Here is a 25237-nt window from a genome sequence, read left to right as displayed (position 1 = left end):
TTTGTTCATCTGTGAAGACTTTAACTCACCTTCATTTTTTTAAACAAATCAATTTTATTGATACTTATTAATAAATACCCAAAATGTACAATCAATGGCATTTGGTATAATCACATAGTCATGCAGTCATCACTGCAGTCATTTTTAGAGCATTTTCATTATTTCAGTAATAATAATAATACTGAAAAACAAAAACCAACCAAATGAAAAAACAAACCTCATCACCTCTCAATCTCTCTGTGTTTCCCCTGCTGTACATAGCTGCTCTTCTGTTTCCTTCTCTCTGGTATATTTGTGATTATATTTTGTAAAAAGAGTCTTATGTAGACAATATCACCCATATTTGCATTTTACATGATGTTTCACAATGTTATACATTCCCATGTAAAATTTTAAGCTCTCCTTCTAGTAATATAAATGTCCTTAGACTCTCCCCTTCAACCACTGTCATACATATAATAACTCTGCTAGTCACAAAGAACATGATGCCTCTCACCATTTCCATTTATTTCCAAAGATTTATAAATAACTTTTTAACCATTTCTGCACAGATTAACCCTCAGGTTTCCATTCTCTACCCTCATTCAATTTTCTGGTGACCTATATTCTAATGATTAATTCCATGAGTTTACATGACATACTTAGTTCACTATAGTGCAATCATACAGTATATGTCCTTTTGTGTTTGGCTTGCTTCACTAAACATAGTGTCCTCCAGGTTCATCCATGGTGTTATATGCTTCATGACTTCATTTCTTCTTACTGCTGCATAATATTTCATTGTGTGTATATAGCACAATTTGTTTATCCATTCATCAGTTGATAGACACCTGGGTTGTTTCCAATTTTTGAGTATCATGAATAATGCTACTGTGAACATTGGTGTACAGATGTCTATTTGTGTCTTCACTCTCAGTTCTTCTGAGTATATTCCTAGTAAGGGTATTGCTGGGGCCCATGGCAAGCCCATAAGTGCCTGTACCATTCTACATTTCCACCAACAGTGAATAAGTGTTCCTATCTCTCCACATTCACTCCAACATTTACAGTTTTCTGAATTTTTAATAGTGACCAGTTTAACAGGCGTGAAATGATATCTCATTGTAGCTTTGATTTGCATTTCCCTAATTGCTAGTGATATTTAACATATTTTCATGTTTTTCTTCATCATTTGTATTTCTTCTTTGGACAATTGTCTTTTCAAGTCTTTTGCCCATTTTAAAATTGGATAGTTTGTCTTTTTTCTTGTTGAGTTGTACGGTCTATTTATGTATCATGGATATTAAACCCTTATCAGATATATAATTTCCAAATATTTCTCCCATTGAGTTGGCTGCTTTTTCACCCTTTTGATAAAGTCATTTGAGGTGCAAAAGTATTTAATTTTGAGGAGGCCCCATTTATCTAGTTTTTCTTTTGTTGCTCATGCTTTGAATGTAAGGTTTAAGAAAGTACCGCCTACCACAAGATCTTGAAGATGTTATCCTATATTTTCTTCTAGGAGTTCTATGGTTGTTGTTTCAATATTTAGGTCCTTGATCCATTTTGAGTTAATTTTTGTATAAGGTGTGAGATAGAGGTCTTCTTTCTTTCTTTTGATATGGATATCCAGTTCTCTCAGCACCGGTTGTTGAACAGACTCTTCTGGCTCATTTGGGTGGGTTTAACAGCCTTGCAAGAATCACTTGACTGTAGATGTAAGGGTCTATTTTTGAGTACTTTATTCAGTCCTATTGGACAGTCTTTCTGTCTTCATACCAGTACCATGCTGTTTTTATCACTGTAGCTAAGTAATATGCTTTAAAGTCAGGAAGTGGGAGTCCTCCAACTTCACTCTTCTTTTGTTTCTTTAAAGATATTTTTGGCTACTTTGGGGCCCTTACCCTTCCAAATAAATTTTTTTGAGGCACTGGGGTTGGGGTTTGAACCTGGGACACCCCTTTGAAAAGCTGGTGCTCGACTACTGAGCCACATCAGTTCCTTGGTTCTTTTGAGTTGGTTTTTCCATTGTTTTCTTTCTTTGTTGTTGTTTGTTTGTTTTTAGGAGATGCTGGGAATGAACTCAGGACCTTCCCACATCCACATCCACTCCCTGAAATAAATTTGATTATCAGCTTTTATGTTTCTTTGAACCACATCCACTCCCTGAAATAAGTTTGATTATCGGCTTTTATGTTTCTGCAAAAATGACTTTGAACCACATCCACTCCCTGAAATAAATTTGATTATCGGCTTTTATGCTTCTGCAAAAATGACTGTTGGGATTTTCATTGGAGTTGTATTGAATCTGTATATCAGTATGGGTACAATTGACAGCTTAATCATATTTAGTCTTCCAGTCCATGAACATGGAATGCCCTTCCATTTATTTAAGTCTTTTTCAGTTTCTTTTAGTAATGTTTTGTAGTTTTCTTAATACAGGTACTTTATGTCCTTGGTTAAGGTTATTCCTAAAGATTGGATTGTTTGCATTGCAATTATGAATGGAAAATTTTTTCTTATTTCCTCCTCAGATTGCATGTCAGTAGTGTATAGAAATAATATTGATTTTTGCCCATTAAAATTGTATCCTGCCATTGATGAACTTGTCTATTAATTATAGTAGCTTTCTTGTGGATTTTTCAGGATTTTCTATCATCAGTGGATACTTCTTCCTTTCCTATTTGGGTACATTTTATTTCTTTATCTAGCCTAATTGCTCTAGTTAAAGCTTCTAGCATAATACTGAATAGTAATGGTGACAGTGGGCATCCTTGTCTTATTCCTGATCCCAGCACAAAAGCTTTCAGTCTTTCACTGTTGATTGGTTTTGGTGATTCTCTTTATTTATTTATTTATTTTCTCAGTTTCATTTATTTCTGCTCTGATCTTTACTATTTCTTTCCTTTGGGTTGGTTTGGTATGAGATTGCTGCTCTTACTCTAGTTCCTCCAGGTATGCAATTAGATCTTCAATTTTAGCTCTTTTTAAATGTAAGCATTCAGTGCTATAAATTTTCCTCTCAGCACTGACTTTGCAGTGTCTCATAGGTTTTCATATGTTGTGTTCTCATTTTCAGCCATCTCAAGATATTTGCTGAATTCTCATACAGTTTCTTCCTTGACTCACTGATGATTTAAGCATGTGTTTTTCAAACTACACATATTTATGAATTTTCCCTTTTCCCACACATTATTATTATTATTTTTTAAACTGGGAACTCACTGCCCAGATTTCCTCTTTTTTAAAGATTTATTTATTTTATTTATTTCTCTCCCTTTCCCTCCTCCTCCCCCCAGTTGTCTGCTCTCTGTGTCCATTTGCTGTGTGTTCTTCTGTGTCTGCTTGTATTCTTGTCAGCAGCATGGGGAATCTGTGCCTCTCTTTGTTGCATCATCTTGCTGTGTCAGCTCTCCAAGTGTGTAGTGTCACTCCTGGGCAGGCTGCACTTTTTTTTCACTGGATGCTCTCCTTATGGGGTGCACTCATTGTGTGTGGGACTCCCCTATGCGGAGGACACCCCTGTGTGGCAAGGCACTCCTTGCGCGCATCAGCACTGTGCATCCCACCCATTATTGATATCCAGTTTCATTTTGTTATGATGAGGGAAAACATTTTGTATAATTTCAATCTTTTTAAATTTATTGAGACTGTTTTGTGACCCAGCATATGGTCTATCTTGAAGAAGGATCCATGAGAACTTGAAAAGAATGTATAATCTGCTGTTTTGAGGTGCAATACTCTATAATATCTGTTATATCTAGTTCATTTATTATATTATACAAGCTCTCTGTTTCTTTATTATCCTCTGTCCCAGATGTTCTATCCAATACTGAGAGTGATGTATTGAAGTCTCCAACTATTACTGTAGAGACATTTGTTTCTTCTTTCAGTTTTGCCAATGTGTGCCTCATGTATCTATGGGCACTGAGGTTAGGTGTATAAATATTTATTAAAGTTATTTCTTCTTCATGAATTGCCCCTTTTATTACTATATAATGACCTTCTTCATCCCTTGTAACAGTTTTGCATTTAAAATCTATTTTGTCCAATAGTAGTATCACTACTCTAGTTCTTTTTTGGTTACCTTTTGCATGGAGTATCTTTTTCTAATCTTCCACTTTTTTTCTTGACTGGCAGTTTTTGTCTTTCAGTACTTAAGTACTTCATACCACTTTCTTCTCTTTTTCATGGTTTCTGATGAGAGGTCAGCACTTAATCTAATTGAGGTTCTCTTGTATGTGATGCTTTGTTTCTCTCTTGCTGCTTTCAGAATCCTCTCTTTATTGCTGATATTTGTCATTCTGAATAGTAGGTGTCTCAGGATAGGTCTATTCAGATTTATTCTGTTGGGGGTGCATTGTTCTTTTGGATATTTATTTATGTTTTTCATAATGGTTGGGAAGTTTTCAGTCATTATTTTCTTAAATGTTTTTTTCTCCTTCTGGGACACCAATAATGCATATGCTTGTGTGTTTTGTGTTGACATTCAATTCCCTGAGGCCCTGTTTCTTTTTTTCCATCCCTTTCTCTTTCTGTTCTCCTGTCTTTCCCAGTTCAGATGTTCTGCCTTTGAAATCACTAATTATGTCTTTGAGTAATTCAAATCTGCTGTTATATGCCTCTAATGTATTTTTAATCTCATCCACCATGCCTTTCATTCTCATAAGATCTATACTTTTAATTGTTATTTGTGCTCAATCAGTATCTTCTTAATATCCTTTATCTCCTTAGTCATATTTTCTTTCAATTCTTTAAATTGATTTAGGAGAGTTGTGTGATTATCATTGATTAAGTGTCTTAAATCCTGTATCTCTACAGGATATTTGGTTTGTCCCTTATGCTGAGCCATTGCTTCCCGTTTCCTAGTATGGTTTATAATTATTTGCTGGTGTCTAGGTATCTGAATATGTTGGTGAATTTACTCTGATGGCCAATTTTTCTCTCTTGCTTATTGTTCCCACCCCCCACCCCGGCTCTTTTTTGATATTTGGTTCAACTTATTCCGAGCCTTTAAAATGGCCCAGCTTAAGTTATCAAAATTGTGCTAGGATGAAGCAGTTATAGCTCAGTTGGATAAGTGATTGCTTCCCATGTACCAGGTCCCAGGTTTTATCCTTTATGCCTCCTAAAAAAAAAAAGAAGCAAAATCATGCCAGGGGCTCACTAAAGGGCTCAGGTTTTCTCTTAGATTTTCTCCCAGGAGTTAGAGAACAGAGAGCTCCAAAAGCAGTTTTTGTCATGCAATTTCCAGACCAGCAAGCAGTTGGTGTCCATGCAGGGGTTTTGATAACTAACATTTGTTGTTTTAGATTTTTCATCTCTCTGTCCTACCCTCCTGGGAGTTGTGAAGCACTGTCCTTGGCTGCTGACCCCCAAAACATGTCTCTTAGACAGCTTTTGGCTCTTTCTCCATTTTTTTGTTAGAGACCTGAGTCCTGCTTGTCTAATCTGATGTCATCTTCCACAATTCTCCCACCCTCATTTTTGAAGGACAGTTTGAAGGACAGTTTGAAGGACAGTTCTTGGCTGGCAGTTTTTCTCTTTCAGTACCATTAAAAACATCATATTACTTTCTTCTCACCTCCATAATTTCTGATGAGAGATAAATACTTAGTGTTATTGAGGTTCCCTTGTATGTGATGCATTGCTTTTCCCTTACTGCTTTCAGAATCTTTATTGCTGGTATTTGTTATTCTGAATAGTAGGTGTGTTGGAGTAGGTCTATTCTGATTTCTTCTGTTTGGGGTGTATTGTCCTTCATAGCTATTGATATTTATGTCTTCCATAAGGGTTGGGATGTTTTCTGTCATTATTTCCTCAAATATTCTTTCTGTCCCTTTTCCATTATCTTCTCCTTCTGGGACACCAATAACATGTATGTTTGTGCATTTCTCACTGTCATTCAATTCCCTGAGATCCTGTTTAATTTTTTCCATTCTTTTGTCTTTCTGTTCTCCAGTCTTTTGAAGTTCAGATGCTCCATCCTCCATTTTACTAATTCTGTCTTTCATCAATTCAAACCTGCTGTTACATACCTCTACTGTATTTTTAATGTCATCCACTGTGTCTTTCATTCCCATAAGCTCTGTTACTTTTCTTTGCAGACTTTCAACTTTTTCTTTATGCTCATCCAGTGTCTTCTTATCCTTATCTCTTTAGTCATATTTTCCTTAAACTTCTTGAACTGATTTAGGAGATTTGTGTGATTAGCATTGATCAGTTGTTTTAAATCCTGTGTCTCATCAGGATTTTTGGCTTGTTCTTTTGGTTGCATCATCTCTCTTTCTTTCTTGGTATAGGTTGTAATTTTTTTCTGATTCTAGGCATATGAATATGTTTGTAAATGTACTCTGATGGCCCATTTCTCTCTCTTGCTTTGTCGCTTTTTTCCACAGCTCTTTGATTTTTGGTCCAACTTATTCTGAGTCTTTAAAATTGTCCAGCTTAAATGATCAAAATAGGGCCAGGGACTCAATAATGGAGTGCATATCTAATCTAAGGGGTCTGGAACTAGATACTTCAAAATTGTTTTTTTTCCCTGCTGTTTTCTCGCTGGCCAGCCAGTGGCACTCATTGGCAAATGTTTCCATGAAGTTTTATCTTTCAACTCCCACTTGCCCATGATTCTGGTCTGGCCACAGCTGAGATTCAAAGTGGGCTCTGCTACCCAAACTTACCAAAGTAAAACCACTCTTCTCCTTCTTCTGAACCCTCCCTCATCCCATGGAGGAAGATATCCATTCTCCTCTAGGTTGGCTGCAGTGGGCCATGGGTTTTGTTCAGGCTGTTTGCCTTGTGGGTGGCTGATGGGTTCTGTTCCTGACTGTGGGTGTTAGTAACTCAAGGTTTTCATTTTGTCTTCTTCATCTCTCTGTCCCTTGCCCTTCTGGAGGATGTGCAGTACTCTCCTGGTCTGCAGATCCCCAAAGCATCTCCCTCAGACAGCCTCTTGCCCTCTCCCCATTGTTTTTGTGAGAGAGTTGAACCTTGCTCACCTACTGTTATGCCCTCTTCCTGGAAGTCCTCCTCCAAAGTTCTAATTTGTTCCCTTGATTGAGTCATATTTTCCTGTTCCTTAGTATGGCTTGCTACTTTTTGTTTATGTCTAGGCATCTTAATATTTTGATGAGTTAACTCAGAAGGTCCATTTCTCCCTCTTGTTTAGGATTTATTGTTGATTGATTTTGTAAGGGTGTTCTTTGATGCTATGTTCAACTTATTCTGGCCCTTTAGAATATCCTATGTTTGATCAGATTTTCTCAGCTCCTTATCTGATTCTTGCTCTTGATATTTGATAGAATTTTTAAGATTGCACTTTTTGTGTAATTGCTTCACTTCCAGGAAATGCTTCCTTTCCTCTCTTTGTTCTCTGGGAATCTTGATATGATCTCTTATTTTTTGTACAGCTTTTTCCTCCCAGCTTCTGTGAATTTGCTTAAAGTCTCTCCTCACTCAGTGCCCTATTTTCCTTATACTTTTCAGTTATGGGATACTCCAGTTTTATAGCAATTCAGTTTAATCCCCTTTTTATTTTATTTTTCTCTGTGAGCTTCTTTTTGCCTCCAGTTTCTTTCCTATTAGAGTATCCCACCTCAGGGAGCCAGGTGTGGTCAGTTGAGAAAGGTGGGTCACTCCAGTGAAGTCCATTTTGTTTAGGGAGTCCTGCTAACAGCAGCTGGCTTATGTGAGTGCAGCACTTCCCCACAGTTCTGCAGCATTTTCTCTCTCTTTTTTTCTCCCCTATGGGCCCTTTTGTATGCAGCACTCTTCAGTTGCCAGTGTCCTGCCTGGGGTCTCTGTGGACTTGGGTCCCTGTGTCTTGGTATGTGTGGGGTTCTAACTCACTGCTGTGAATTCTTCTATAGTCTGTGTCTCTGGTAGGAGTGACCCAGGCCACTCCTCTGGAGAACTCCAAGCTGCTCATAGTACCAAGTAAGGGGAGGGGAGAGGCCAGCCAGTCCGGGAGGGAAGGTTCCTACTTGATATTTGTCTCTTTCCTTGGCTCTGTATTTGTAGAGCTCTTCTTCAGTTTCTACCATCTTCCACAGTTCTAAGCAAGTAGAATTCGTCCTTATATTTTCTGAGTCTCTGGGGAGGTTTTTTAGGGTATGTCTTATGTCTTTATGTTGACGACATCACCTAAAAACAGTCTTTATATCCAGGTTGTTATGCTGGTGGGGGCTGAGAGCACTGAAGGCACTCATCCTTCATGGATCTCCCAGACCAATCTCAACCTTCAACCCCAACTTTTAGAGGAGGAGGTTTTCTCTGCCAGCTCTGGCCCCACTTGGTCGTTACCAGAATCTGGGCTGCATTGCTGCATTTGCCGTTGTTTCCACAGCCACTGTCACAGGGCTCAGCAGTGGGGGCTGGTAACTGGTTCATACTTTCATTTCCAAAAGCTGAACTCTCAACAACCTCTCACATCCTCTGGCACTCCAATAGTTGTTCTAAATGTCCATTCTTGTTCCAGAGTTGCCATCTAGTAAATTCCAGTCTCTTTTTTCAGCTCTTTTTCTAGTGTAGGGAGCGATTTGTAAAACTTCCTACTCTGCTATTTTGTGTATAGTTTTTTTCATTAACCTTCTTCTTACAAGTGTCTCCCCACCTCCCTGCACTCCTTCAACAGAGATCTTATAAAAGCCTAGAGAAGCTGCTCTCAGAACTTACATGAAGCACATCAATCCCAGAGGCTCAAAGAATGGACAATAATGTGTGTTGTTTTGTGCCACCTGTTTACCCCCCCCACTCCGCCAATGAAACACTTACTCTTCCAGCTATTGGGAATGTTGTCAGACAACTGCTCTCAGCTGAATCCTCCTACAGGACTTGGCCTTGTTTGATAAGAGCTGGCTTGTTCAAGATTTTACCCCTTTCTAGGAGCAACTCATTTCTAATGACCGGTTGATGTTGGTGTATAAGAGGCTTAGTCTTCTTCCTCCAATTTGGAGCAACTCAAGCATTAACCTGTCTCCAGAGCTCCCGCTAAGATTAACTAAGGCCTTTGTTTTGACTATAGGAGAGTTCAACATCTCTCTCTGCCCAGTTTTACTTCCTTCATTTCCCGAGGTTTTGTTTTCAAGAGCACTCCCCAGTAAACATTTTGTATTCTTTCTCTGTCTTAGATTTTGCTTTTCAGAGAACCAGTCTGTGACCATCTGAATATATCTTTGCAAACCCTAGTCTAGTCCCCAAATTTAGAGGGTCTAGTTCCTCTTACTCTTCATGAAAACCTGCAATGGTTTTCAAAAAGTGTTCCAAAGAACCTCTTCTGTGAAGGTGCTTCATTGCAAATATTTGATTTGAGTTTCATTCTTAAGAAATCATTGTAACCATTTAAAAAGAACCAATGCCAATAACACAAAGTACTAAAAGATCATGAACACAGAATTGTAAATGTGTATATATTAAACTTAAACACATCTAAACACAACTTTTTTTTTCTCTTTGATCTGGTCATTATTCAAAACAAGCTGTCCAAAATTACTTGACTTATGGAACAAGCAATTTAAGCAGCAGGCTTCTTTTGTTCTGTAAACACATCTTTAATAGCATATTAACTTGTGGTGCTAGCACAAATCATTTTTGTGCAGACCCTTTCATTATTAAATTCTAAAAAGCAATCTATCAGGTGGGTTGGGGGAAAAAGACACCAAATGTAAGAAATGGGCTATAGTTAGTAGTGATATTTTGATGATGCTCTTTCATAGTTTGTAACCAATGTTATTTTTGTTTGTTTGTTTCAGAAGAAAGCATCTTTTATTATTGTGTGTATATTTCAACTTTAATATATTATTTTTGAGTATATAGTATATGTATTCATATATTGGTACAGAATTCAAAAGGCACAATGGAGTGTGTGTGCACAATATACAGATAAAAGACATGGGAAATGGCAGAGTTGGGGTTTTTTGATGCTGGAGTCTTGAGCTGGGGCCCTGGGATGTAAGCACACAGAGGAGCTTGGTTGTGAGGAAAGAGAGAAAGCCCCAGGAAGAGAAACAAGCCATTCATCGACTAGTCTACAGCTGACCTTGTGGAGAAACCAGAGCTGCTGAGCCCAGAGAGAAATGAACCCCAGGAAGAGAGGAACCCAGGAAGCCTGAACCCTGGAAGATGTCGGCAGCCATCTTGCTCCAACATGTGGCAATAGACTCTGGTGAGGAAGTAACTTATGCTTTATGGCCTGGTACGCCAAATGGCTTCTACCCCAAATAAATACCCTTTATAAAGGCCAACAGATTTCTGGTATTTTGTATCAGTACCCCTTTGGCTGACTAATACATCTGATAAACTCAATCTACCTGTAGTTAGATTTAGAGAGAAAGGCATGTCTTAAAAAGAATAGTTGGTGCAACTTTTGGCACATGGAGTTGACTGGAATCATAACAAAACCAACACATTTTGGAGGCAGATTGCCAAAAGTGCCACTGACCTGTTTAAAAGAGACAAGGACTGTTTAGGATGTGAAAGATCTTTGGTCCCGAAGTCCCATAGGCAGATAAACTAGGCTCAGAAAGGTGCTCATCTGCAAAGGAGAGGATATTGTCCATTGTCTTCTGCAAATATGTCCAAGGACAATAATGGTAATGGAAGATCTCCTGGAAGGTGCAGCCAAAGCCACAGAAAAAAGTGTACTAGGGAAAGTAGGTTTCAGGACTAGTTGAGAGTTTCCCTTCAATAACTAGTGGGAATGAGGAGAGGAGAATTGTCTCTAGACACTGGGGAGTAGTGGGGTATCCCAGCCTCCATGCCAGCCTCCTGAGAAGCAGCAAGATTCCAGAGGAAATGCATGTGTGCTGCTTCCAGGGAGTGAGGCCAGGAGCTTCTGGGTTGGTCGTTAATTCCCTGTGAGACCATGTTGACTATGTTTATCTGAGCTGTAACCTGTGTAGAAAAATAATTGATTGCTTGAAGGCCAAACCAACCCCCAGCTACCAAGACCTCATACCTCCTTCCCTCATAACTTGGTACTGTATAAGGCCTCAGAACTCTGATGTGTCCTTGGGCTGAGAAAAAGCTAAATATGATCAAAGCTGAATTTCCCACCAGTCCATCAGGATTGAGGCTCAGAATTAAAATCAAAATGATGCATAGGAATATTAAACTAAATGAGATGCTTCTTGTATTCCAGACTCTGTTGACTAAGATTCCTACCCATTATAAATACATTCGTTCATTTATTTATAAAATTTTACTGAGTGAATTCTCTGTGTCAGGCACTGAATCACGACCTGGAAATATAGTACTGAACAAAATCTCTGCTGTGGAGCTTACAGTCTGATACATGACATTTGGCTGGATACTTTAAATTAAATATAGCATATAGATAAACTGAGGCATTAAAATTTTTTATTATAGTTTATTTGGGCAACACATGATTCACAAATCAGGAAGTACCAAACTGCAAGGGTTGTAAGGAACCCTGCCAAGGGAATGGAAAGGAGAAGCTTATATAGGACAAATGCGGAAGCAAGCAAGGAAGTGTTCTGACTGGTTGACATTACCTTTCATTTTACCTAGGGGGATCTTACAAAGTGGGGCGTAGACATACATCGATGAGTACGGCATGTCCTTTCTGATAAACTAGCTCTCTTGGACTGAAATTGGTTTGTCACCAGGTGTTGCTTATCTGTAATTCTGTGGGCAGCATTCCATTGTTCTACTTTTTTGAAAAACCCCTGCTGGCCAATTGTTTTTAACTTCTGGGAAATCCTTTCTTTGAAAGGAGTCCCTCCCAGTAATATCCAATGCAGCTGGCCATTTTATTTTACTTAGTATGATATTCTGTTTACATGTCCCACATTCATATTCAAATCTCTGCTATTAACAAGGAGGTAGACCTTATGTAATTTTATGGTTCCTAGAACCAGGTGCAGGTAACAATGAAAGAGTATTTTCTGTAAGGCAAGATGGCTACACAGGTATTGGCCCAGAAGTCTTTCGCTAATCAGAATTTCAAAGGGAATAAAAACATTTAAATGTACTAGGATAATATACCTGGGTACAAGTGTGAAGGATATTATCTCCCTCAGAACCTCTCATAGTTGGTTAGAAAGCAAGGGTGACTATGATTCCGTTTTTATTTCTTCATTAAAGAGATCAAATAGTATCTTTCCAAGTAGTGGAAAGAATATTCTTTATGTCTGCCAATCTGGCCTGCCTCACTGTTCCAATCATCTAGAAATTCCACAGAAAATATTCCTCTATCTTATATTTAAATTAGGTCTGAAACACTAAAAGAATTTTTTCTACATGCTGTCACTTGAAAAATGGACAAACATTGTCAATATCCTATAAGGGAAATGTCTGATTTTTTTTTCCTCCAAATGACAAAAGACATGGATACCTACAGAAAATGAATAGCATAGTTAATCATACAAAGTAGTGTGGTAATTAGCCTACATTTAGACTGCAATTCTAGTTCTTTCTTTTTCTAAGGTTCAATGCCACTGCATTTCATCAGAGGAAAATTAGGTAGGAAAAAAAATCTCTTTTTTCCATCAGAGGATTGAGGGAAAGGAGAAGGAGAACAGAATAAGGTTGACCCAAAATGGAGTTAATATATATATCTCCATATCTAAAACAACTTCCTAAAATTGCTTTTTTGATGAAGAACTCCAATAATTATCAGTATTGGCAACAAGAATTGCAGATTGTTTTGTGTGAGGTTAATATTTAATTTTAATTTTCCTTAGAAATGATTTTCAAACAGAATGTCTATTTGTGTGCTCTTGAGAGCATTGTACTAGCTCATCTCATTGTTACAAACTGTTTTTGGGGAGAGCTGGGGTTTTACTTATTTGCTTTATTTTTGCTCCTTGCTTGGTGAATATGACTGTGCTGGATTTGGTAATTTCATTGTTTTGCTGAAATAATGATATTAATGAGCAGATTTTCACCATGGAAACCCTGCTGAGTTCAGGAGGCATTCTTTGAACTACTTTTCTTTACTTGTGGAGTATTCTGAGGGCCATCTATGATGCATACATAAATCAGAGGGCTACAGATCATAGAAATGTATCAAAATTCAGTGGCTTGAGAAAAATAAAATTTAATAGTTCAACAATCTTAATAAATAAGTTTCAGTGATTGATTTCAATCTCTTGTCAATATGGGTTGATCAGTTAAATAATTCCAGGTTTTACATTGTGAAATTGATTTGCGTTTTGCTAAGAGCATCAGTTAAGCTTGGCTTCTTGGGTTAATAATAGAGATGTTTTCTTAACTTCTACTTTATTAGGTGGGTCTTAACTGATCGAGAGGGTTTCAAAGTTCCATTATTTCTCATTCATTCTCTTTCAGCTCCCTGGGAGTTCAGCAATTAGGATAATTCTGACATTTTTCACAGAACCTTTGGCATTTATGAGGTCATTCTTATTAGCTCTCAAAGCTCTCTGGGATTTCATAATCTTAGAACCTACAAGGCTCAATCTCTATCTCAGTTCCATAAGAGTTGCCAGCCTTGCTCAAGACATAAAGAAATGTGTTTGGCACATAGTAGGTGTTTAGTTTTTTTGAGTAATGAATAAATTCACATGGTTCAGAGACCCAAAAGTTATAAGATTTACAGTGAAAAGTCCCCTTCCCATCCCATCCTCCTGTATCTCCTTATACACTCCTTCATGATCCCACAGATAATCCCTGTTACTAGTTTTTATGTATCTTTCCAAAGTTTCTTTATGTATATTCAAATGCCCTGCAGATTAATCGAGAGTTTTCCAGCTTTTAACAGCCAATATTCTTGTGATCTATCTGTGTTCACTGTCATTGCCCATTTACTTTACAACAAACTGCAGTCACTCTCCCACTTTGACCACCCCACCCAAACTTTTTTGCTAAGATCACTAATGGGCACTTTTAAGGCCTTATTTTACTTGACCTCTCTATTGATTACTCATCTACCTAACTCTCATCCTTTGTCTCTCAGTTTTCTTTCTACTTTTAAGATGGCTCATTTCTGCTTTTTTCTTTTTTTCCCCTGGGTTTCTCGTGTCTCCACTTATCCCTCAAATTTTGGTATTTTAGTATTCCCTTCACCCTCTTTTTTTTTTTTTTTCCTCTCTCTCTCTAACTCTGCATCCTTTTTAAGGATTAGATTCTCAACTGAATTTCAGATACACATTACTACCTGCTTATTGGAAATCTCCACCTGGATGTATTACACCAACCCTGGCCACCCAAAATACACATCTCTGTTCCTCTCCCTTTATTTCCTATCCTGGTTATTGGCACTGCTTTCAACCTAACTGTTCAGTTCTGAAATCTGAGACCCTCTTTGATGGCTCCTTGCACAGACATCCATAATCAAGAAAGTTGTTACTTCCTAAACATCTCTCCAGTCTGCCTCTCCTTTACTATAAGCCACAGGTAGTGTTTTAGATCAGACCCTTATCACATTTTTCCTGTCCTAATACAAATAGTATCCTAATTATTCTCCCTACTTCCTGTCTCACCCTTTTCCATTCAGTCCTCCTCACCAGTGTCTGGACAATCTTTTCGTAACGTAACTCTTGATTACATCATTGCTTTGCTTCAATTCTTTTGGCCTCAAGAAAAAGTCCGAGCTCTTGAGTGTGGTGTGCAAAGTTCTTCATGGTTTGACCCTTCCTAAACTTTTTTTCTTTTTAATTAATTTATTGAAGTATATCACTCATACATAAACATACATAAATAATAAGTGTATAGTAATAGTTGTGAATTTACAAAACAAAGATACGTAACATCATACAGGACTCTCATACCTCACCCTACCATTAATACCTTGCATTGTTGTTAAACATTTTTAACTAATGATTAAAGAGCATTGTCAAAATATTACTACTAACCAAAGTACTTTTCTCCCAACCAACCCTATTATTATTATCTTTATACCATTTATATATGAACATATGTAAACAATTAAGTGCATAGTAAAAGGTGAGACTTACAAAGCAAACATGCATAACATCCTACAGGGGTCTCATATATCAATCCTCCACCAACACCTTGCATTGTCATGAGACATTTGTTACAAATTATGAAAGAATATTGTCAAAATCTTACTACTAATCATAGTCCTTATCTTACATTTGGTGTGTTTTTCCCCCAACCCACCCCATTATTATTTTTTAAATATATTTTTTATGCCAGAAGTTATAAACTTATAAAACAATCATGCACATGTGCAGAATGCCCAAACAACACCACACTGCGGTGGAACATTTGCTACAGATAAGATAATATCATTTGATTGTTACCATGTCCATAGTGTACATTTGGCTCACATTTTCCATATTGCCTCATTATCAACACAGTACATCTTTGGCACAGATGCAAGAATATTATATTATTACTGCTAACCACAGTCCATAGATCACTCCAGCTGTATTTTTACCATGCTTCTCAACATTCCCGACATCCTGCAGTAGTGATGTACATTTGCTCTAGCTCACAAAGGACACTCTTGCCTCTGTACCGTCAACCACAATTCTCATCCACCTCTTGGTTTACTGTGCTATTCAGTTCCTAGATTATTCCCTAGCATTCTGTCAATTGGTATTTATATACCTAGATTACTATTTTCAGCCACACCCCCATTTATAAGCTAGCTGTTGTTCACCATGTGTTACAATCCACTCTATACAATTCCACACTTTTACAGTAAAGCTAATTAAAACTTCTACATACATTAAACAACAGTAGTCCACCTCAGTCCTCCTCTTATCTCCTTTAAGAGTCCACCACCTACCACCAAGTCTTGAGATATTTTCCTACAATTTCTCCTACAAGTTTTATGTTCTTGCTTTTATTCTTAATTTTTAAACCCATTTTGGGTTAATTTTTTGGATAACATGTGAGATAGGGGTCCTCTTTCCTTCTTTCAGCACCATTTGTTGAATGGACTGTTCTGCACGAGTTGGGTGGGTTTGACAGGCTAGTAAAAAATCACTTGATTATACATGTGAGGGTCTGTTTCTGAACCATCAGTTTGGTTCCATTGGTCTATGCATCTGTCTTTATATCAGTACCATGCTGTTTTTACCACTATAGCTAGGTTATATGATTTAAAGTCTGGAGATGAGGCTTTGCTTTTTCTTTTTATGATGTTTCTGGCTATTGGGGATATCTTACCTTCCAAATAAATTTGATGATCATGTTTTCAAAAATTTTTTTTAATGCTGGTGGAATTTTTATTGGGATTGCATTGAATCTATATATCAATTTGAGTAGAATCGACATCTTAACAATATTTAGTCTTCCAATCCATGAGCATGAAATGTTTTTCCAGTTATTTAGGTCTTTTAAAATTTAATATTGAGTTACAGTTTTCTGAATACAAGTGCTTTATATAATTGGTTGTTTATTCCTAAATATTTGACTTTTATCTATTATATATATTTTTTAATTTTTTTGTCTTTATTTATTTTTTAATGTTACATTAAAAAAATATGATGTCCCCATATACCCCCACCTCCCACCCCACCCCTCCCCTCCCACAACATTATCTGTTATATTTTATTTTCACACTTTGGACACTTTTAGTTACTTTTATTGATATAATCTTCATTTCTAAACTTTCTTCCAGGCTTCTCTCTTTTGTCTTTTCTTTTCAAGCTGTAGCACACCCTTTGGTATTTTCTGAAAATCTGGTCTTTTGCTTAGAAATTCTCTCAGTTTCTGTTTTTTTTTTTTTTTAAGATTTATTTATTTATTTATTTATTTATTTATTTATTTATTATTTATTCCCCTCCTCCCCCCCCACTGGCTGTCTGTTCTCTGTGTCCATTTGCTATACCTTCCTCCTTGTCCGCTTCTGTTGTTGCCAGCAGCACGGGAATCTGTGTTTCTTTTTGCTGCATCCTCTTGTTGTGTCAGCTCTCCATGTGTGCTGTACCACTCCTGGACAGGCTGCACTTTCTTTCACACTGGATGGCTCTCCTTATGGGGCGCACTCTTTGCACATGGGGCTTCCCTACATGGGGGACACCCCTGCATGGCAGGGCACTCCTTGCGCGCATCAACACTGTACATGGGCCAGCTCCACATGGGTCAAGGAGGCCCGAGGTTTGAACTGTGGACCTCCCATGTGGTAGACAGATGCCCTAACCACTGGGCCAAGTCCACTTCCCTCTCAGTTTCTGTTTATCTGTGAATATTCTAATCTCACCCTCATTTTTGAAAGACAGTCTTGCTGGATATAAGATTCTTGGCTGGAAATTTTTCTTTTGTAGTATCTTGAAAATATCAAAAACTCTCTTCTTGCCTCCATGGTTTCTGGTGAGAAATCAGCACTTAATTTTATTGGGTATCCCTTATATATTATGCACTGCCTCTCTCTTGATGCTCTCAGAATTCTCTCTTTGTCTTTGGCATTTGACATTCTGATAAGCATGTGTCTTGGAGTTGGTCTATTTGGATTTTTTCAGATGGGAGTACATTCTGCTTCTTGGACATGGATAGCTATGTCCTTCAAAAGGGTTGGGAAATTTTCTACCATTATTTCTTCAAATATTCCTTCTTCCCCTTTTCCCTTCTCCTCTCCTTCTGGGACACCTACGACATATATGTTTGCATGCCTTTTGCTGTCATTTAGTTTCCTGAGAACTTGTTCAATTTTTTTCCATTCTTTTCTTCATCTGTTCTTTTGTATGTTCACCCTGAGGCCATTTCTTCATGCTCACCAATCCTTTCTCCCACCTCCTCAAATGTGCTATTATATGATTCCAATGTTTTAAAAATTTCATTTATTGCACCTCTCATTCCCATAAGATCTGCTATTTTTCTGTGTATGCTTTCAAATTCTTCTTTGTGCTCATCCACTTTCTTCTTAATATCCTTAATTTCTTTAGCCATCTCATTGAATTTATTAAGATTCATTTGAAACTCTGTGATTAGTTGTCTCAACTCCTTTGTGTCATCTGGAGGCTTATCTTGTTCCTTTAAGTGGGCCATAGCTTCCTGTTTCTTGGTGTGGATTGTAATTTTTTGTTGGTGTCTTGGCATCTGGATTGCTAGAGTATTTATTCTGGGTGCAGTTTTTCTGTTTAGTTTAGGGCTTCCTGCACTTTGTCCCTTACTGGTTGTGTAGTAGGAGCCAAGGTTGTAATTGGTGCTATAGTTGTGGAGGCTCAAGCTCCCCTCATTGTGCAGGGACCAATGAAGCTTCTCCTAACTTTTTCCTTTGCCACAGGTAGGGACAGAGTCACAGCTGTGTGGTATAATCCAAGTTGTGCAGGCCTAGACTGTAGTTGCCCAGAGAGACTGATGAAGCTTCATGCCCCTTTCTCCCCTGCCTGGGGTGGGGATGGAGCTGCATGTGTGGGCAGCAATCTACGGAGTGAGGGTCCAAGATGACTGCTGTTAGCCTGGTAGACTTCCAATTTTTAGGCTGTGCAAGCCAAAGGTAACTGAAGTTATTTGGCTAGGCTGGTATAGGGCCCACAGCCCTCCTCCCTGCCAGAGATGGGACTGAAGCCTATGCTAGAGCTGCAGGGCCTTCTGGTGAAAGAAACTTGTTCCTACCATCACTGTGAGTTTTGGTCGGCCCAGCTTCCCCTCAGGCTGGAGGCAGAGTCAAAATGGCAGCCACTGACCTCTTTTATCGTCTGGGGCAGATTCACACCCCAGCTGTTCCCAGGGTTATATCTTAGCCAGCCAAGTCTACCATCAGTAGCGGAAATCAGTAGCCATCTGTCTCTTTATGGGTTTATGGGAAATGGAGCTTCTGATTCCAGCCACAGAATAGCTCCTGGGGTGGTTTGTGCCACTGGAGTAAGATAATCATCAGCCTCCGTGGCTTGGTTGGTAATTTCCCAGAGAGGCTGGCGCAGGTCCCCTCAGCTTCTTCCCTGCTGGAGGTGGCCCTGGGGCCCAGGCTAGAGCTGCCATCTGATCTGGATGGGAAGAAGGTGGTCCCCACCAGCACTGGGGTTTTCACTCCCCCCACTTTCCCTCATGCCAGGCGCCGAGTTAAGATGGCAGCTCCTGGCCCCTTTCTGACTTGCACAGGCTCAAACTTTAGCTGTTCTCAGGATTATACTCTAGCCTGATGAATTTACTCATCAGTAGCTGAAGTTGGTGTCCAACTTCCTCCCCCAGTTTTTGGAAAGTGGAGCTTTCAATTCCAGCTGCGGAACAGCTCCTGAGGCAGCTTGTGCCTCCCATGGAGGATGGGTGCATGAAGTGCTCTACTTACGAGTCTTCTCTGCAGATGAGCAGTCTCCTCCTTCCTTTCCTTCAAGGATGTGGCAGGATGCTCTTCTGGCCTTCTGGAACCCCCAAACAGATGCTTCAGCTAGCTCCAGAGAGCTCTGGGTGTTTACTAACTGCCTTTTAGCAGAGGCTAACTCTAGGAGCTCCTTACTCCACTGCCATCTTGCTGGTTGTCCCCTCCTTTTGACCTCATTCTCTATCAAAGTTCCTCAGACATCTTCTGCTTTCTCAGATCTCCATGGAATGTCACATTTCTGCCTTCTTTGCCCAAAATGCCCTTCTCTTTTTATCTGCCTGGGCACTATCTCTATTGTAAAGTACTTTTGGGGGGGGGGCTTTTCCATCTCCTACCCCACCCCTCACTTCAGCTAAGAGCTCCTTTCTTTCTATGCCATAATGCCTTATAAATATCTCAGCAGCAAGTGTGGGCCATATCACTTTGTACCTCTCTACTTACTTGTTCAAAATGTAGTGAAGTTTTTATGACCATATTTTTACTTTAACACTTACAAACTAGCTTTCCCATACTTTATTTATTTGATCTTGTGAAATTGGAATGATAGATGATTTTACTAACCATCTTGATTTGTCTGTGTTTCCATTTTATCCAGGGGATTAAAGAGAAGAAACAGAGGCTATGTGAACCGGGTTGACACACCAATGACCCTTTGTGGTGCTGATAGAGACCCCTACCTCTGCCCAGAAAGAAGAACCATAACAAAGAAATCAGGCTGACACCTTCAAAGTCTGCTGATCTTCTCTAGATGGCCACAATCTTACACCACCATCCTGGTTGTTAATTAATGAACTGGGCCTCAAGGGCACCCTGTCCAGACAGTCCACATAACCCCCATCATCATAACTCATGTCTCCTTCATCAATTCCTATTTCCCCACACCTTCCCTTTGTCTCAAGCAGCCATATAAACTGCTCCCCCAGCTCAAACTTCTGTGTAGAAACCTCTGTGGGTGCTGCTCCTACATTAATGCAAGTTTAGCTCAATAAATGTGCTCTGTACCCCCTTTTAAAAGGTCTGTTTATTTTATTTTCAGCACAATACTTGGTGTCAGAAGTGGTATCCATAGGTGGACACTGGAACAATGCCTCCAACACCTCAGAGAGGAGCAAGATACCTACAGGAATCCTTTGTGTTCCATCCTCACCGGGGTCATCTCCTGGCTCACCGGGCTAGCCCCTCTCACATATATGAGCTCCTGCCATGTTGCAGTTTAGGTCAAAATCTGTTTGTTGTGCTAATGTCTGGTTGGGGCCTCTGTCACAGCCTCTGTTTTTGGTTGTTAGTTAAGAGAATTCTCTGCTGTTTTTGCTTCTTTACTGTTTTTCTACCATTGTGGGAAACAATCAGTAAGTTTTATATTTCTGTACTTCTGTTTCTGTGGTTGTGTGTGTTTGTTTAATGTATATTTCCCTACCTTTATTTGTAAATGAACAAATAAAAATTCTTAAAAGAGCTCCCTTCAAATTGCTAAAAATTAAGTGCTTATATTGGTAAATGATTACTCCTGGAGCCCAAATTAGAAAAGCCACACAGTCATATAAAATCAGACTAAAGGGACTATTTAAAGGAAAGAAACTAAAAAGTTTTTTTTTCCGAATTCTTCCATAATCTTTCTATAGGGTCTTTCTAGGGTTTTCTCCTAACCTTGAAAATTGGTTTAGGAAATTATGGGGGATGGGCTGGGTGTGGAAAAATAGGGAAAATGTGAGTTTAGCTTAGAATTCTGTATACTAGGCCTGGAAATTAAAATAATAGGGATAAAAAAATAAACAACAACAACAAAAAAGAACAAAGAAAATAATAGGGACAGAAGGGATATTACAGAATAAACCTTGTTTTGTACAGTCTGTCCTGTAATTCCTTCACTAAATTTTAACAGCTTTGAGATGAGAGTAATCCAAATTTTAGTAAGTAAATGTCCTTAAAAGCTATAAACTATGATTGAAACAAATTAAACAATTATAATACATTTTCCAGAACCTGATAGTCAGTATGCTTTTGAGATTGTTCACATTTTTAAGGTATTTTGAAAACAAGGAAGATTTAGCCTGTGGAGAAAAAGTAAGAAAATAAAAACCAGGGCGGCAGACTTGGCCCAGTGGCTAGGGCATCTGTTTACCACATGGGAAGTTTCTGGTTCCAACCCTGGGCCTCCTTGACCCATGTGGAGCTGGCCCATGTGCAGTGCTGATGCACGCAAGGAGTGCCGTGCCACGTAGGTGTTTCCCCCATGTAGGGGAGCCCCACAGGCAAGGAGTGCGTCCTGTAAGGAGAGCTGCCCAGCGCGAAAGGAAGTGCAGCCTGCCCAAGAATGGTGCCGCACACACGGAGAGCTGACACAAAAAGATAGCACAACAAAAAAAGAAACACAGATTCCTGGGCTACTGACAATAACAGAAGCAGGCAAAGAAGACGACGCAGCAAATAGACACAGAGAACAGACAACGGGGCGGGGGAAAGGGGAGAGAAATAAATAAATAAATAAATCTTTTAAAAAAAAAAAGAAAATAAAAACCAAACATTTGTCATGTAAACTATCATTATTTTGTTTTTATTCTACTCAGGTATAAGCTTCCTAGGTTTATATGGATACTAATAAAATAAGGTAGCATTAGGTCTGTTAAATCTTTAACATGATGAACACTGTAAGTTTTTGGTTAATGAAATTGTTACAAATGTCTTTTTAAAAATAATTTTTATGCCTAAAATTGAAATTACTAGTTTTTCACAGAGCAGAATGAGTGATTTAAGACAAGGCTTAAGTGAATATGAAAGAAGTAGGTTTGTGAAAGCTTATTTAAGGGAATGTATTTTGTCCTAAGATAAGATGACTGGTTTTCCTAAAATCATGATGGAAATATGGAGGACAAGACTTGAATGCATATGGCAAATTGTAGAAAGGTTAGTGGAAGTGAATTTTGCTTATTGCTGACTGTAATTTAATAAGCTTATTTAAAGATGAAATTTTTCTTGAAATGAAGTAAATAGTCTATGTGGTTATAGATGGTGATAGGAAGTTTGTAAAAGCATTTTCTAAACTGAAAGATTATAATGTAAGTGACTAACTTTAGGAAGTCATTATTAAGTAGTAATCTAGGAGTTGATATTGATAACAAAAAAGTAACTTTAGGGAAGTGGACATGGTCAACTGATAGCACATCCACCTGCCATATGGAGGGTGCAGGGTTAGATAAACCCAGGGCCTCCTCACCTGTGTGGTGAACTGGGCCACGCACAGTGCTGCCGCTTGCAAGGAGTGCCATGCCACACAGGGGTGTCCCACGTGAGGGGACCCATATGGGCAAGGCGTGCAGCCCGCAAGGAGAGCTGCCCTGCATGAATAAAAAAGCGCAGCCTGCCCTGGAATGGCGCCACACACATGGAGAGTTAATGCAGCAAGATGACGCAACAAAAAAGAGACACGGTTTCTCGGTGCCACGTGACAATGTAAGTGGATGCAGAAGAACACAGCGAATGGACACAAGAGAGCGATAATGAGGGGAAAGGGAGAGAAATAAATAAAATAAATCTTATAAAAAAAGTAACTTTATAGCAGAAAAGCCTGTCAGATGCCACCTCAATATGTTTTTAATCTATGCTAAGATTAGTTTACCAAATGATGTTCTGATGCAAAACTAAAATGTGACTCTCTCTGTTAAAGTAACACAGTTTTCTTACATGCCTTGTCCTTTTTGAGTGGAAGACAATAAAAGTCTTTATGAGATAATCAATGTATATATAAAGAACAAAGAATCTGTACCTTATCAAAATGGCTTCATCATATCCTCAATGGTTAAAAAAAAATACAGAACTACTGCTATTTTGGAAGTTATGTCTTTCCAAACTATTTTACTAACTTATTGGTCACTGTGAAAAATAGAGCCCTGCTTAAATATAATTTTCAGAACTGACAACCTTTAATACTCTAATAAAACCCTTAAGGATATCTTTAATTGCAAACTGTTAGAAAATAATTTGGGGAAGCAGACATGGTTCAACTGATAGAGCACCCGTCTACCATATGGAAGGTCCAGGGTTCGATACCCAGGGCCTCCTGACTTGTGTGGCATGCTGGCCCACACGCAGTGCTGCTGTGTGCAAGGAGTGCTGTGCCACACAGGGGTGCCCCCATGTAGGGGGGCCCTGCGTGCAAGGAGTGGACCCCATAAGGAGAGCCTCCCCATGTGAAAAAAGTGCAGTCCACCCAGGACTGGTGCCACACACACAGAGAGCTGACACAGCAAGATGACACAACAAAAAAGAGACACAGTTTCCCAGTGCTGCCAGATAATGCAAGCGGACGCAGAAGAACACAGAGCAGATGGACACAGAGAGCAGACAATGGGGGGTGGGAGGGGGGGGAAGGAAGAGAAATAAATAAAATAAATCTTTTAAAAAACAAAAAAAGAAAATAATTTGTTCTTTAACCTTGTAAAAAGTACGGTGCTAAAATATATACACTTAATACATGTAAAAATTCATATTACATTTACCACTCTGAAGTTTTAAGGAATCACCTAATTGTTAAAAGTAACATATTCTTGAGGAGCAGATGTAGCTCAAGGAAGGAAAGAAGAGGGGAGCAGATGTAGTTCAAGTGGTTGAGCGACTGCTTCCCTTGTATGAAGTCTTGGGTTCAATCCCTGGTACCTCCTTAAAAAACCAAAACAAATGAAAAAAAAACACCTCTCATTGGAGAGCGGACATAGCTCAGTGGTTGAGTGCCTGCTTCCCATGTATGAGGTCCTGGGCTCAATCCCCAGTAACTCCTAAAAAAAAGTAATATATTCTTAAGGTGGGGATATTAATGTTCCAATAAATGTGTAATTATATTAAGGTGGTGGTAGCAAGAAGATAATCTTGATTCCATTGGGAATCTTAAGTTTTCATAAATTGACAAGAAAAATAGTCTTCTTCCAGTACTGCTGAAGTTTCTTTGTGGTAAACAGTATCTTTCTAAAAGAGAAAACATGACAAAGGAAATAAATGTGTGATTTACTTATATATTTGGGGACTGTATCAAAAATTCTTAAAGGCTTTTAAAGTTCTCACTGTCTATTCTATCCTAATACTGATCTTTCTGATAATATTGTAGGTTATAGTTTTAGTTATTCTTAGAAAAATGTGATGCTATGAAAACAACTAAAATTTCTTATCAGTTACACAGCTTTTCTCTGATGCTTCTCTAAAATAGCATGTAGTCACCCCATTGTAAACAAAAAGGGACTTTAAGGCAAAAGTTTATGTTTTACGTGTTGATTAACATAATCTTGATAAAAGAGTAAAAGTGAAATGAAACAAAACTCCTACTATAAGTTGTAGTTAATGATCTCTAGAAATAGCTTTATTTAAGGAAATTAGGGCCCAGATTGTAAACTCTTCCAGCAGTCACATTTATCCCTGGGCTCTGATCTCTATTTCTAAATTCTAAAATGCTTTACTCTTTGTGTATAACCTAATAGCTTCCCCTGCCCAAATTTTATTTTAAGTACCTGTATGACACATGGAACCCAGCGTTAAAGTTAGCCAGCTCTACAAGTGATGAAGAAGCAGCTCTGTAGCTACAAAAGAGTGGCCATAGAGGAGCTGCCACGGGGTGATAAAATAAGTTGGCATTATGGCCTTCTCCTCTGGAGGGCGAATGTGTGGTTGACGTGTGTGGTATTGTGAGCCCAGATCTTGCCCACTCTAAGCAAATGTCCTAGGGCCGATGGGAGAAAGATCCACTGTTCTATTACTCACCAGAAGAAACCTCCTCCTCTGGGCACCTCCTAAACATTTGTGCTTGCACCCTTAGGATTCTTTTCCAGAGTCACAGGGTTTCTAATTTCTTGCTTGACCGGGCTGCCACTGTAGCAACAGCCCACGATCAATCAGACAGTTAGAAGTGCAGCTACGTGCCAGCATCTGGCATTTCTTGTCTCCCGGGAATATCCTTTCCTTATCTTGAAGATAAGAGCCACTCTTCTAGGTGGCAACTCCCAGAGCCCACGGACCCCTGTAATTGCTTGTCTTCTCGTTCATACTGTAGCTGTGCCCTTA

At 38.8% G+C, this 25237-nt stretch overlaps 1 long non-coding RNA gene across 3 annotated transcripts in view; it reads left to right on the top strand.

Annotated features, from left to right (window-relative positions):
* LOC131274799 (uncharacterized) overlaps nucleotides 1-19866 on the top strand; it is a 181993-nt gene extending 162127 nt beyond the window's left edge. For all 3 annotated transcript variants that reach the window (XR_009182090.2, XR_009182089.2, XR_009182091.2), the window contains exon 3: nucleotides 19788-19866. This is a non-coding gene — a long non-coding RNA (uncharacterized lncRNA). The remainder of the gene's footprint in view (nucleotides 1-19787) is intronic.
* The last annotated feature ends 5371 nt before the right edge of the window (nucleotides 19867-25237 follow it).

This window comes from Dasypus novemcinctus, chromosome 20 (genome assembly GCF_030445035.2).
Source record: "Dasypus novemcinctus isolate mDasNov1 chromosome 20, mDasNov1.1.hap2, whole genome shotgun sequence".
NCBI classification, from domain to species: Eukaryota; Metazoa; Chordata; class Mammalia; order Cingulata; family Dasypodidae; genus Dasypus; species Dasypus novemcinctus.
This window is presented reverse-complemented; position numbering and strand designations above follow the sequence as displayed.